The following is a 15,167-nucleotide window of genomic DNA, read 5'->3' as shown; positions in this document are numbered from 1 at the left end:
CCCTTACCTTCCTTTCCTTATGTGTCTTGTCTGAAAAATAAAAATAAATTCAAAACAACAAAAAAAAACATAAAAGGCTTTTTTCAGAGCCACCTTTCACAGTTCAAAAATAGAAGTGCCAATGAAATGCTGCAGGGCACTGTCCATTTTTGGAAGTCAGCAGACAGTTTGTGGACATTGACATTTTTGGGGGGCTGCCCTATCAAAACCATTGCACTCTTTGCCGGGAGGAAGTGGTGACTCTGAAAAGAGCCTTTTGCTGGTGTTGTTTTTGTGTTTCAAAACTTCAAATGGTCAACACCTACTGGAAAAGGATTGCTATAAATCTAAAATGGGTCGCAATGCATTTTGTATATTTCACAGAAAAATCTGATTGCCAGCATAAGTAAGTTGTACTCCATTTCTACGACAAATGCGTGTACTACGAAACATAATATTTTCATTGTGAAAAGAGGGCATGCCAACATCTCTCAAAAAGGCACAAACAGCCTTGTTGAAATTGCGCCTCGCTTTCTCCATTTGTGGACCAAATGAAGAAGAACGCAGCCACATTTGTCTCTGTGCAATACGAGAAAAAATTACTTGGGACTTTGGAAACATGCCCATGACTTTCCCAAGTCCTTCTTTCATTGCAAATTGAAAAGAGATTCCAGAGACATGTCCTAAACTGTTCCCTCCACAATGAATAATAATAATAATGTCTGGATGATGCTGTGTCACCAAATCAGCACAAAGAGGTACCAAATCCAGCCACTTCATTCCATGCACTCCATGCCAGTGCACTTCCACATGAGGGAATCCAAGATGTGCAGCCACTCCACATCAAACTGCATGCTCCTCCAACTAATTTATCCATGAGTCTCCCAAAACCCAGAGCATCTTCCTTCTGAAAGAGACAGCTACAGCTATCTGCTCTCCTCTCAGGAAAAAACACTTTCTGACAAAGTCTCTCCTTACACATCACACCCAGTAAACCTTATTGACCAATCCCTTGCCCTGCTAAGTCTCATTTGCATGCCTCTCAGCCTCAAAATCCTGTATGTAATACGCGCTGTCTGCGGACAACCGCATTGTCCGTGGACAAATCGTAAAATCTTAGGGTGGGGGATGAAACTATTAATTGTGCGCCCCATTTCCCCTTTGAGGTTGGCTCTGAAAAGAGCTTGTTTTTTTTTAAGATGCTTCATAAACACCTTTAATTTTGTATTTTTTTTCTTATTTCCCTCCAAATATCTTCACATTAGGTTCTCCAAAGCAATCCTTATGTTCCAAAACAGCATGGCATTTACCAATAAAGATAAAGACATGCCATCTTCTTTAAAATAAACAACATTACCAGAATCAATGTTGTCATTATTGCAAAAGAACATGCCAGCTCTAATCATAAAAGCGAACATGCCTTGGTTAATTAAACACCTAGCAACATTTTGTGAGGACAAAAAACAACTATTGTCCCATACTGCTCTAGGTACCAAAGCAGAAAAAATTACCTTGGCATTTGGAAGTACTTTCATGACTGCCTGAACTAAGTTTTCCAGATCTTGCAACAAAGTAGGAGCACTGTCAAAGCCCAAATGCAAAGCACCACAGTGAAGGACAACTACATGTGGACTATTAAACCTAGCAATATCCTGACAACCTTTTAGCATTGCCTGCAAATTGAAACCAGGCACAGTGCTCCACACTACCTCCACTCCTTTTATATCAAAATTGTTAGCCACATTCCTAGATTTAGCATACTGCTCCAAACCATTCACAAACATATCCAACCACCAACACCCTGACCTTCTCCATCTCTGTCATCTTCATTACACACAGCCTCTCTCAATAAGAAGCAGAACCTCATAACCTGATTGGCTAATCCCCAAAAAACACATCCATTTCATGCTCAGAAGCCCCGGATGTGGCACGCCCTGTCCGTGAACAACCGCAGTGTCCACAAAGCACATAATTAACACTGGGGCGGCCCTTCTACCCTTTCAGCTTCACTCTCTGCACCATTCCCTCATTGGCTACTGTTAAGCAGTCACACAACCATCTACCAATCACATCCAAGAACTCTACATCTAACTCTGTCATCACAGTTGAGCACTTTAGATGAACTGTTGATCACTCTGAGTACAATTGGGCTGTGATTGCAAAGCACGTACATCAACAACTACTGCAAAACTCTCCTAGATTTCTGCTTCCAGATTCATCAACACCCACATGAATGAACACAAACTACAGGTATAAATATTTTCTGCACAGTACTTGTACAGCTCTTGTATAAATGCATATAAACGGGGTAACTGCCACTTACCCTTTATAACCCATAGCTCCCAACCTTTTGTGTCACCAAGGTTAGTGAAAACACACAATTTTCTTTTTGGTGGGTGAGAGGCCATAGAAGTGAATGGGCATATGAGGGACTGCCACCTATTTATCCACATTTCAACTATAATAACAATTGATGCATTATAGTGCATATGATGTACAGTTTCCTTTCAATACCATCTGGATATTGTACACAATCTAGCATTGCATTTGAACTTCCTTTAGAAATGATTAGAATAGTAACACACACACACACCTGTCTAACAAAGTGGCATTTCATGTTAAAAGATGTGCGAAATAACCGTATAATTTTGGGAGAAGGGTTTGTAGTGTGTTATAATATGACACGCAGTCAGGATGAGTACATGCATCTTTATTCATGCACACAGATAGCCAGTATCATTTGAAAGGCTCCCAGCTGAAACGACACCACTGCATCTACAACTGTTCTTCCAATCTACACAGCTCTCTCATTCCAGCTGGTTGCCCATTCCATTTTAGAATTTACCACAGCATTCAAATATACACAGGTGCAGTCATGTCTATCACATCACCAACACATACAACATCTCCTCCCTTCCCTTCAGTCTGCAACACAAGCACCACACCCTTCATTGCAACCCTTACTTTATTTCAGACTCTCCCATCTCCAAGAACCACAGGATCACCCAGTAGTTTGCTAATCACCTGCAGTCAGGTAAACTTGCTTTGTCCCATTGCCACTTTTCCAGGTTTTCTTATTTCAACCTTCTCCCCTACAACTATTCTGGAGAGTTATAAGCTGCTGAACCCATCAAATCCTGCTACTTTATTTCCCACACCTTCACAAATGCAAACATTGCATGCTTTTCCCGACAGTTCCTGCCATTTACCCTGTATGAATAGCAAGAAAAGCATACGGTTATTTCTCCTATCTCCTAACATCCAATAACACTGCCTTAAAAAGTCAAGTGTGCTCTGTGTGCTTACTATTGTAATAATTTCTAAAGCACGTTCAACTGACAGATTCTAAGTAAAATATACAGAATGCACACAGACAAAGGAAATTGCATCTACATGCTATGCACAGTTATCAGAAAGCACTGCTACTGCAAACAAATTAACAACAGTGCTATTAACACACATATTTACTAACTTCTTTCTTTCACAATTGCAGTGAAGACCACTCTCCTGAAAACCAGCAGCATCTAAAGTAGGAACCAGAACAAAGAAGAAACCTACTCATTCTATCCTAAAAAGTAAGCCAATACTGCCATAATGTTCTGTTACTCAAACACTATAGAATTCTAATATTGTAGAAGAAACAATTGTATTAACCCTGCAGCATTAAATTCAGTATTACTGCTTGCCCATCAGCAGCTGAATATTTTGTATTGTCATCTGAACACCATTATAGTAACACTCACATATGAGAATAGCCTTCCCAACCTGAAGTAACAGCCCATTGCACAATCACTCACCTCTACATACATGTTTGCCATCATACACAGACAATCATGCACAATGGCCACATACATTGCACAACATCCCAACCCGCAGTTTCTATTTTTCTCCAACAGATCCTAAATAATAATGCCTATCAAAAAGCAACTCCATGGAAAGCAACGCAGAAGTAGACAAAATATAAATAAAAGTGTCCAAAGTAAGCATCCACCTCTAGCAGAATTTGTACAAAAAGTTCAAACAAAACAGCTAATACAGTCACTAAGCAAAACAAAAACAGCTTCCAGTAAAGAAATGTTGCCTCCTCTTTCAAAATGTAAAACAAAACAGAAAGTGATTAACAAGACTGCAGCTACCATTAGTGCTAACTCTGCACCTATAAATCTCAATCTAGCCACAAGTAAGCATACCAATTATTTTGTTTTACAAAAAAATGTTCTGTCACAGAGTCCTTCAGAACCTCATAAAAACAGGAGAGAAATCACACTCAACCCATAAAACCTGCCGTAAAAAATGAATCCTAGAAGATCTCATAGACAGTGCAATCCTTCTCAAAAGGAAATGATTTATTTTAGTTTTAAACAGAATGAAACCACTAACAAAACTTAAGTACTAAACTACAAAAAAGACTTCTCAATAAAAGGAATATCAACAAACATAACTTCGCAAACATCTGTGGAAGTGAATGGACTCACACCACAAGCACAGAACCATGTTTCAATGAAGAAGCATACAAACAAAAGCAAATAAACCCAATTGCCATGCACAGCAGTGGATGAGGGTATGAAAAACTTAAGAATATCATTATGGAGCAAGAAACACTGCTAACAAAAATATCCCCAGAACACTTAGTATCAACTCTCCATTCCAATAAACCAATGCATCCAGTATACAAATGGTTGTTCACATCAATGTGTAACATAGCCAAAAAATCTTTCAAATCTTTACGCCAGTTCCTCAATCAATATGTGAAAGGCAAAGACAAATTAAAAATAAAACAATTACAAAGTATGGACTCCTGTCCAGTGTGCAAATACACATGACTTCAAGGACATTTATTAGCCTGCATTTCTGGACCTATTTGCAAAAGCACCTTCCACCATATCAAACTGATATCAACACACAATACAACTATAAGAAATCTGGTTCATAAACTGTAATATGCCAAAAGTCCTGCTTTAGCACTAGCCAATTTAATTAACAATCTTCTACATGGCACAGCCAAAGAACTACTCGAAGAAATAGAACATATCCAGAGAAAATATTTTGCAAGTGAAAGCCACTTACAAAATACAATTCCTTTAGAACAGACTAGCAACAACTTTACAAATAGCAACCTTCTACTATATACATACAAAAAAGAAATACTAAAGTTTAAAAGTACATCTGCTGAAGTACCAAACCATGTGTGTGTATGTTGCCACAGGACTTTTTATCAGAATAGCACAAAAACTGTAGACATAATGTACAAAATAGAAGACAATGAAGATTACAAGTGGTTCCAATTAGCTCTGTATCTTATAGCAGAAAACTAATATAAAATTCCTGACCCCTTAATACTTTGCAGTTACTGCACTGCAGAACTTGACAACAAGCAAACACCTTCATGTGCTATCACAAAAAATTATTCCCACTACCAAAACCCTTGCAACAACTTAACTTGTATGAGAGCATCATAATTCAAACAGTGCACCCATTTCGGGCAATAATACGCCTTCACCCAAAAACAGCAAACCACCTCCCTCTGAATTACTGAAAGTTATTTGTGGCAAAGTAGTTTATTTGCCATTAGATCTCAAAGAAAATGTAGACACTATGGGAGTGTAGCGTCCAAAGATCAATCTTTAATTATCTCAGTAAATGGCGTACCTAAAAAAGGCAAATAAAATTGGCAACAACTCGTGGACTTACATAAAGTTAGACAAGCCTGGAAAATCTAAAAGACAACAATGAATGCTACAAATAAATAAATATTGAAGAAAACCTGAGGGAAACCACTGAAATAATTCAAGACTCATCAGAAACTGGTCATTTCAACTTCTAGATCCTGCTACAGAATCCAATATTTTAGACATTATACAATTCAGCAATTACACTCTAAAGACACCATAGATGATGCACAGGAAACGTACCAAATGTGACAAGCCAAAGGATCTCCAATCAGCATATGGGAAAAAAGTATAGAAGCATGTGACTTTCCTCTACGCTTTCCTACTGGAAAAGGAGGAAGGTACGATGATAGTCCCACACAAATAACAGCATCTGAATACCGCTTTTTAGGAATGTATTCTGAAGACCTCAGATTCAGACAAAACGCAGAATATATTCCACCTTCTCTTTGAAAGTGAACTAGCAACTCTATGCTACGGAGTTGCACACACATTGAAATCAGATACCAATTTTCAAAATATGTCAGCTACGCAATTACTACAAAAAAGTGCAAGAAAAAGATGAGGTTTTACAGTCAAGCATTACTAGTTTTTTAGCAAACATGCATGATACAAAAGAATACTGGTTCCGACGTCATGGAGATGTATGCTGTATGATAAGAAACCTTGGCCCACCCACTTGGTTTGTGACATTAAGTTGTGCAGAATATGCATGGGAAGATTTACACGATTTCCTACGCAAAGCAAACAAAAACAAAACAAATATAGATATAAAAGCACCAGGATAACTCTGCTCTCTAGATCCTGTAAATGTATCAAGATATTTCAATCATCGCTTCATTGCAATGCTACACTTCATGTGTAATAAAACTGTTCCTCCCCTTGGAGAAGTGCAACACTTCTTTTGGAGAAAAGAATACCGAGCCAGAGGAGCACCACACATCCACATGCTTTTGTGGATTACAGATGCTCCTAAATTTGGTGAGGACAGTGATGCCACTGTTTTGCAGATCATCCAAAAATATGTCACTTGTGAAATCCCTTCACAAATGACACATGGTGACCTTCATGCGCAAATTTTACAATTTCAAAGACACAAATGTGGGAAGTATTGTCGTCGCAAGTATAAAAACAAAGGGAAATACTACACCAAATGCTGCTTTCGTTTCCCTAGACCAGTTTCAAAAGCTGGTCAAGTAAACAACTTCATGTCTTCAGTTAGACATAGGGGGTCATTACGACCTGGGCGCAAAGAGATACCGGCACCGGTAATGACAGGATACCGGGGTCAATAACGGTACTGCAATTTGCGGAACCATTATTGCCGCCTTTCCCCTTCCCATTGAGCCCTATGGGGGCTCAAATGGGAATGGGGAATGGCTTTGGTGAATGGGGAATGACCGGTCCCGCCGACCTCGGACTGGACCGGTAATTACTCCCTTCACCAGACCGGAGTCGGACTGATTTCGGAGGTAGCCAAACTCCAAACTCAGAATGAGGGCCATAGTGTCAAAGGTAAATCACCTAAGAACACATATTACATAAAAAGAAAAGAAGGATCAAAATACATCAATGATTACACTGCAATCATTGCCCTCCTAATGAATGCAAATATAGATGTGCAGTATATTGCAGACAATTCCACTGCAGTTGGACGATATGTCACAGCCTAATTAACTAAAGCAGAAAAAAAGAGCTCCAAGACCACTGGATGACATATCATCTGACAAAACACTATCACAGAAATTGTACAGCTTAGGCATAAAAATGCTTTCCCATAGAGAATGTGGCTGCTATGAAGCAGCAGACTGTTTAACCAGTACTGCCTTGCATGGAAAATCTTAAAACATAGTATGGCTAAGCCTTGGTCCAGCTAAATCTAGAAAAAGAGGTCTAAAATCATATTAAGACATAGAAACAACAGCCAAAAATGATCCCAACAGCCAAGACATTTTGAAAAACTATTTACTAGACACAAACTACCCAAACAGGAGTACCACCTTGGAAACATGTGTCTATAGCACAAAGCCCAAAACTTCACATACAAAAATAATATTAAACCCGATGAGAAGAAAGGTAGATAAAGAGTGGAAAATTGTGAAGGCAGCTTAGTGAAACTTACCAAACGAAGCTTAATTAATCATATCAGATTGTCATTAAAAACTCCTCAACATAAAGAATTGTATTACGTGTCCCTGCTACAACTTTTTAAACCATGGAGAAAAGAAGATTTACTACATACCTATGCCTCCTATGAAGACGCTTTCAAAGCAAATGAAAGCATTAAAACAGACGTAAACTTTATGCAGTACAAAACAATGTTGCACAATGAACAGCACCAAGAAGAAGAACTCCATGCACAACTAGATGTGGACACTCCTGACAGTAGTCAACCTTCTGTAACAGGAAGCCAAGAACCACTTGGACAGCCACTAATAGCAAATGAGGCAGAATTAGCCATTACAGAAGCAGAAAACACCTTGTGTCAGTATGAGCAATCTACAGAAGACTTTGCTCTACTAAAATCGCAACTAAACACTGAGCAGCATAGAATTTTCCAAGAAATAACAAAACAGATTCAACATGGTGTACAGCATGAAACTAAAAATTGTAGCTGCCAAGACTACAAACCTATACTGCTAAAATGTAAGTGGTCAAATTGGTTAAGGCAAAACTTTCTTAATCAAAATCATCAGCAAGTTCCTCCAACAACTGACAAACAGCAAACTGTTAGCTGTTGTAGCTGCCCGCACAGGTTTAGCTGCCTACAAAATAGGCGGTGTCACTTTACACTGATTACTACTCCTTCCAGTAGAACACCAAAACAAATAAGACTAATACAAACTTTCTCCAGAAGCTGCACTAGACCTGCACAGAGTTTTCAAACAAATGAAAATGCTGCTGATAGATGAAGAAAGCATGGTTTCACCTCAGATTACAAGAGGTCCTGAAAACTGACTATGAAGAACTCTTTGGAGGAAAACACATTATAGTTTTCGGAGATCTTCTTCAATTACCACCAATTAAAGGTGAACCTATTTCTAAACCCTTAGGGCACACACTATGCCATAAAACTCTTGGCAGCATAGGAAATGTCAACCTTTGGCAACATTTCCAATACAGAGATTTAACTGAAAACATGCGTCAGTCTGCAGACCGCACATACGCCAACATTTTGAAAAGTATTAGAGTTTGTGTACTATTTCAAGAAGCACACTATATATTGAAAAACAGGCAAACCCATGCACTCTATGGCCATAAATAATGTGCTACTGATGTCATGCAATAATTAGCACACACAAATGTAAACTGTATGTCCTTGATGCCATCTAATGCAACATGTTCAAAATTTAATGAAACATTGTTAAAAAAAGAAAGGCAACCAATACTTGAAATTTGCTCCACGGACAAACTGAACATACGTGGTATGACACTACCCATGTGTCAAAAAGCCACAACAAAGGTAAATATCTTAGAAAACTCTATCTCTATCATGGCTGGTTTGGAGAAAAAATTAAAATTATCTTTAAATTGTAGAGTAATGCTTAAACGTATCCTTGACGTGGACCATGGACTAGTTAATGCAGCACTTGGTACAGTTGTTGGCTTTCAAACATACAAGAAATGTATGTATGCAGAGAACAATTGTCCCTTAACTCTAGCATACACAGTCACCATTGACAAATCACAAGATCTTACCCTAGATAAAGCATTGATAGATATTGGTAGCACAGTGTTTAAAGACAGACTATTTCTAAACAACTTTGATGCAAGTAAAGTAAATGCTGATATTCCTTGCATTCTAGAATACAATAGACTACATTCACTCTACACCCCCATCTAAAAACCTATCCTGGTCCGCAAATAGCAAAACTTTGTTAAAGAAAACTACTTCCCTCTCAAATTATGCAGCATCTCTCAGCAATTCCTCCAAAGAAATTAAAAGAAGCTACTACTTCATCAAGAACCATAATCAAAGAAGAATGTACTGCACAAACAAAGTCAACTACCTCTTCAAAGAAACAACGCACACTCTGAACAAATGACTTGGACACAGAACTGCCAGATCCATTCAAATTTTCAAATACAACTGGTGTAAATTGCTACGCAAATGTAGCAATCAATATTCTATTCCAATTGCCACCAATTATTGACAATATTTACTTACGCGGGTTAGACCAATTGTGTTTGCAAATGTTAGTCCTTCATAGAAATGCAACCAACAATCTTGAAAACACTTACAGTGTTTCTGGAATAAGGCAGGAATTGCACTACTGTGCAGGAATGGTCAAAAATCACTATAAACAGACAAGAAGATCCACAAGAATTTCTACTGTACGTATTACAAATTCTAGAAAACAAAAATGTACCTATAAATGAAATCTTTCAGATTTCTTACATGTGGAAACATACAGGCACTCTTTGAAGCCATGTCGTACAAGAAGAAGTTCCTAATGAACGCTTTGTATATGTATCCATACCTAACTGTGAATCCATTCCATTTCAGCAACTTGTACAAAATGCAAACCATACCAGATTATGTACTACCTGCAATTCCGATAATTGCTCCACCTTACAAATACAGACACATAGTAAATACGTAATAGTAATGCTTTCACGTTACAATGCAGATGGTATCAAAAACAACTGTAAGCTGACTGGATTCACACATGGTCAAGTATCACTTTGTAAGAAAACCTTCACAACAATAGGTATAATCTACCACGCAGGAGCCACAACCAATGCAGGTCAATATACTACATATATAAAAAAGAATTGTGGATGTTTCAAATGTAATGATACTACCATTACTGTAAAACAGAGATTACCAGCAAATCTTGTAAAATCTTAATTAATACTCTTAAAACCAAAATTTTATATGTAAACCATGTATGAATATAAACAAAACTTCAAATTCAAAACTATGCACAGTTAGAATACGCCAACAGGTATCTAACTGCCTCAAGATTATTCAACAAGCAAACAGCTAAATGAATACCACTAAAATGATACAAGAAATAAACAGTTAGAATACGCCAAAAGGTATTTAACTGCCCAAGATTCTGCAACAAGCAAACAGATAAATGAATGCCACTAAAATAGAAAAATAAATAAACAAATAGAATACACCATCTGCTATCTAATTGCAACAAAACTACCACCACTTCCAAATCAAAAACCATACACCTATTCAATTTCTCCAACTGAAATCAATGAAATAAATATATTGTAAAAAAGCGTAGAACTTTTTTTAAATCCAGCATGGATTTTTTCCCCACAGACCCAATGATTTAATGAACAAACACAGGAACTGAGCAAATTGCAAAGTACACTGGTTTGAACTATAGTACTTCTAAAGTACTAACTATGATGGTCGACAAAATACATAAATGTCTACTCTGCAATGCAATACTCATTATAACCTACCTGTACTAACATGTATTTTTTTCTTTTATAACAGTGATTGAAAAAAAAAATGTGCTCCAACTACACATGTCATGATAAAACAGCATACAACCACAAAAAGTGAAACAGTAAGTATATAATGATTGGACTCACAAACAGCACAGCATAACACACCCATTCAAGCAAACACCTGACCATAGACCACCATCCAAAATATTTGCTTCCATGGGTATCTTATGCTGCAGTGCTTGTTGCCAAACACTACAATTGTGACTGCATGGCCTGGCCAAAACTCAAAATACAACCTCAACAAAGGAAACAGTAAGTATATAATAATTAGACTCACATACATCGCAACATAACACAGCCATGCAAATAAACACCTCACCAATAAATACAACTCAAAATGTATACAGTCTTAAATACCACAATTCAACAAACAAACTAACACACATCATCTCACTATCCTATAAAAACTATTACACTACTGCCAATCAGTACTCACATTTTTGAAAACATATCCCCTAAGCAGCCCACATACCACAATCAAAATGTTCAGTAGCATTGTAGAGTTATGCTGCAGTGGTTGTGGCCAGGGCCTAGAATCTTGGGTGCATGGCCTATAGCCTACAGACTCTAATAGTGTAATAGTGTAAAACTACTGGATGGATTTTCACCAAATTTACAAAAGCACACTTTCGGGACCAAGCTGCTTCTCCTGCTGGCTTCTCCTGCCGCAAATTTGGTGAAAATCCATCCAGCGGTTTGGGCTGTAGGCGTGCGCATGATCTTTTCTCCATTCAGTCTTTGGGGAAAAAATACATTTTGGGAACCCCCTATAACTTTGCCCCCCTTGAACAAACCTCACCAAACAAGTGCTCTTCCTATGGATTTAGCAACTCATAACTACATGGCTGCTACTGCAGGCTATGTAATATATATAAAAATATATATACATTACACAGCCACATTGGTGGCTGTGTAGTTATGTTTAAGTTGCTAATCCCACAGGAAGAGCACATTTTAGGGTGGCTTATAACTTCGCTCCCCCTGGACGAATCCTCACCAAAATTTGCAAAAGAAGTATATGGCCCACTCTGAATTTTGCAAAGTTTGGTAAGGTTTGGTTCAGGGGGGGTAAAGTTATAAGGGGGGTCCCAAAATTTCTTTTTTTCTCATAGACTGAATAGGAAAAAAACTTTGCTCATGCCTACAGCCCAAACCGCTGGATTGATTTTCATTAAATTTGCGGCTTTTGTAAATTTGGTGAAAATCCATCCAGTAGTGTTTTTTATAAAAAGACCAAAAAGTAGGTTACCAAAAATTAGTGATATCTATGTCCACTCCACGGACACATTTACCTGTTCGCTCCGCGGACAGGACACCGATTGGCTAAACGGCTTGTGTCATGTCTGTGGACATGCGATGATTTCGCTGATTGGCTGGAATGAAGCGTGAGGTGCATTGTATTGTCTTGATGCGTCCGCCATCTTGGATCCGCAGACATCCGCGGACAGCGCGGCAGTGAACGGGGGAGAAATATACCTTTGGCAAGTGAGTTGGTCTACAGCAGTGCTTGGGGACGGTGGGGGAGTAAGATATGGGTCAAATGTTGTATTTGTTTAGGTGGCAGGCACCCCTGGTGTGTTCGTCATGTCCGCGGACATAAAAAATGTGCTTTTGACTATTTTACTTTAGTATGATATTAGTTTTGGGCTGTTAGTACAGTGTTGATTGTAATTAATATCCTGTATAAGTAGCCCATATAGCAGAGTTAAAATGTTTGATTCTATGGGTGTGATCAATGGGTGTGACATGCTGCGGTGGTTGTGGCCAGGGCCTAGAGTATTGGGTGCATGGCCTAAGGCAGTAGGCCATGCACACTTCTTTGGAGTGTCTGTTGCTTCTTTGAAGAAGTATCTGAGTTACTTTGAGTAGTACATTCTTCTTTGGTTGTAGTAATTGATGAAGTATTAGCTTCTTTTACTCTTTTTGGAGGATTTGCAGTGAGATCCTGTTGCATTTCTGTTTGAAGTAGTTTTCTTTTATAACGTTTTGCCTTTTGTTGAACAGGATAGGTTTTTAGATGGGGGTGTACAGTAAAAGTAGTCTATTGCGTTCTAAAATGCAAGGAATATCAGCATTTACTTTACTTGCATCAAAGTTGATTAGAAATAGACTGTCAAGCGTATGTAAGCTTGATAGTGCTACATAGCTCATGCCTTCTTTAAAGACTGTTTCCCAATATCTATCAATGCTTTATCTAGGGTAAGACCTTGTGATTTGTGAATGGTGACTGTGTATGCTAGAGTTAGCGAAAATTGCTCTCTGCGTACATACATGTCTTTGAAAAGAAGGAATCGAGCTGTTGAGCTTCCTAATCTTTTTACTTCTGATAGTTTGTCAAAGAGAATATTGACAAACTGAATGTTGTTGTCACGTGGGTATGTTTGAAAGCCAACAACTGTACCAAGTGCTCCATTAACTAATCCTTGTTCCACGTCAAGGTTACGTTTTAGCATTACTCTACAGTTTAAAGATAATTTTAATATTTTCTCCAAACCAGCTGTGTGGAGTTTTCTAAGGTATTTAATCTTGTTGTGGCTTGTTGACACATGGGTAGTGTCATACCATGTACGTCCACTTGGAACAGCTTGCAAGAGTTGGCATCAAGGACATACAAGTGACATTTTTGTGTGCTAATTGTTCCATGACATCAGTGCCACATGAGTTATGGCCATAAAGTGCATGGATGTGCCGGGTTTTTAATATTGTTTGTGCTTCTTGAGATAGTACACCAACTCTAATACTTTTTAAAATGTTGACGTAGGTGAGGTCTGCAGACTGGAACATGTTTTCTGTTAATTCTCTGTATTGAAAATGTTGCCAAAGGTTAACATTTCCTATGCTGCCAACAGTTTTACGGCAGAGTTTGTGTTAAAAATATGTTCACCTTTCACTGGTGTCAATTGAAGAGGATCTCCGAAAACAATAATGTGTTTTCCTCCAAAGAGCTCTTCGTAATTTGTTTTGAGTACTTCTTGTAATCTGAGGTGAATCAAAGCCAACATTAGATTGGAGACAATGCTCACCTCATCTATTAGCAGCATTTTCATTTGTTTTAACACTCTGCGTAATTCCATTGCAGCTTCTGTAGAAAGTTTGTAATATTCTAGTTTGTTTTGGTGTTCTACTGGAAGGAGTAGTAATCGGTGTAAAGTGATACCGCCTATGTTGTACACAGCTAAACCTGTGGGGCAGTTACAACAGCTGACAGTTTGTTGTTTGTCAACTGTTGAAGGAACTTGCTGATGATTTTGATTAAGAATGTTTTGCCTGAAGCAGCTTCACCACTGACATATAGTAGTATATGTTTGTAATTTTGGCAGGTACATTCTTTATTTTCATGTTGTACATGTGCAATTACTTTGGTTACTTCTTGAAAAATTGTATGCTGCTCTTTGTTTAGTTTTGATTGTAGTACAGTTAAGTCTTCTGTATCTTCTTCATTGTGATACATGGTGTTTTCTGCTTCTGTCATAGTTAATTCTGCCTCATTTGCTGTTAGTGGCTGTCCCAGTGGTTCTTGGCTTCCTGTTTCAGAAGGTTGACTACTGTCGGGAGTGTCTTTATCTAATTGAGCCTGGAGTTCTTCTTCGTGTTGCTGTTCATTGTGGAGCATTGTTTTTTACTGTGTAAAGTTTACATCTGCTATAGTGCTTTCATTTGCTTTGAAAGCGTCTTCATAAGAGTCATAGATACCTAGTATTTCTTCTTCTTTTCTCCATGCTTTAAAAAGTTGTAGCAGGGACATGTAATATAGTTCTTTATGTTGAGGAGTTTTTAATGACAATTTTATATGATTAATTAAGTTTCTTTTGGTAAGTTTCACTAAGCTGCCCTCACAATTTGTCACTCTGTATCTACCTTTGTTTATTTTTGTATGTGAAGTTTTGGGCTATGTGGTATAGACACATGGTTTCCAAAGTGGTACTTCTGTTTGGGTAGTACATGTCTAGTAAATCATTTTTCAAAATGTCTTGGCTGTTGGGACCATTTTTGGCTATTGTTTCTATGTCGTCGTATGATTTGAGAACTATTTTTCTAGATTTA

This window comes from Ambystoma mexicanum, chromosome 4q (genome assembly GCF_040938575.1).
Source record: "Ambystoma mexicanum isolate Mex_15411 chromosome 4q, UKY_AmexF1_1, whole genome shotgun sequence".
Classification (NCBI taxonomy): domain Eukaryota; kingdom Metazoa; phylum Chordata; class Amphibia; order Caudata; family Ambystomatidae; genus Ambystoma; species Ambystoma mexicanum.
Note: the sequence above shows the minus strand (reverse complement) of the source record.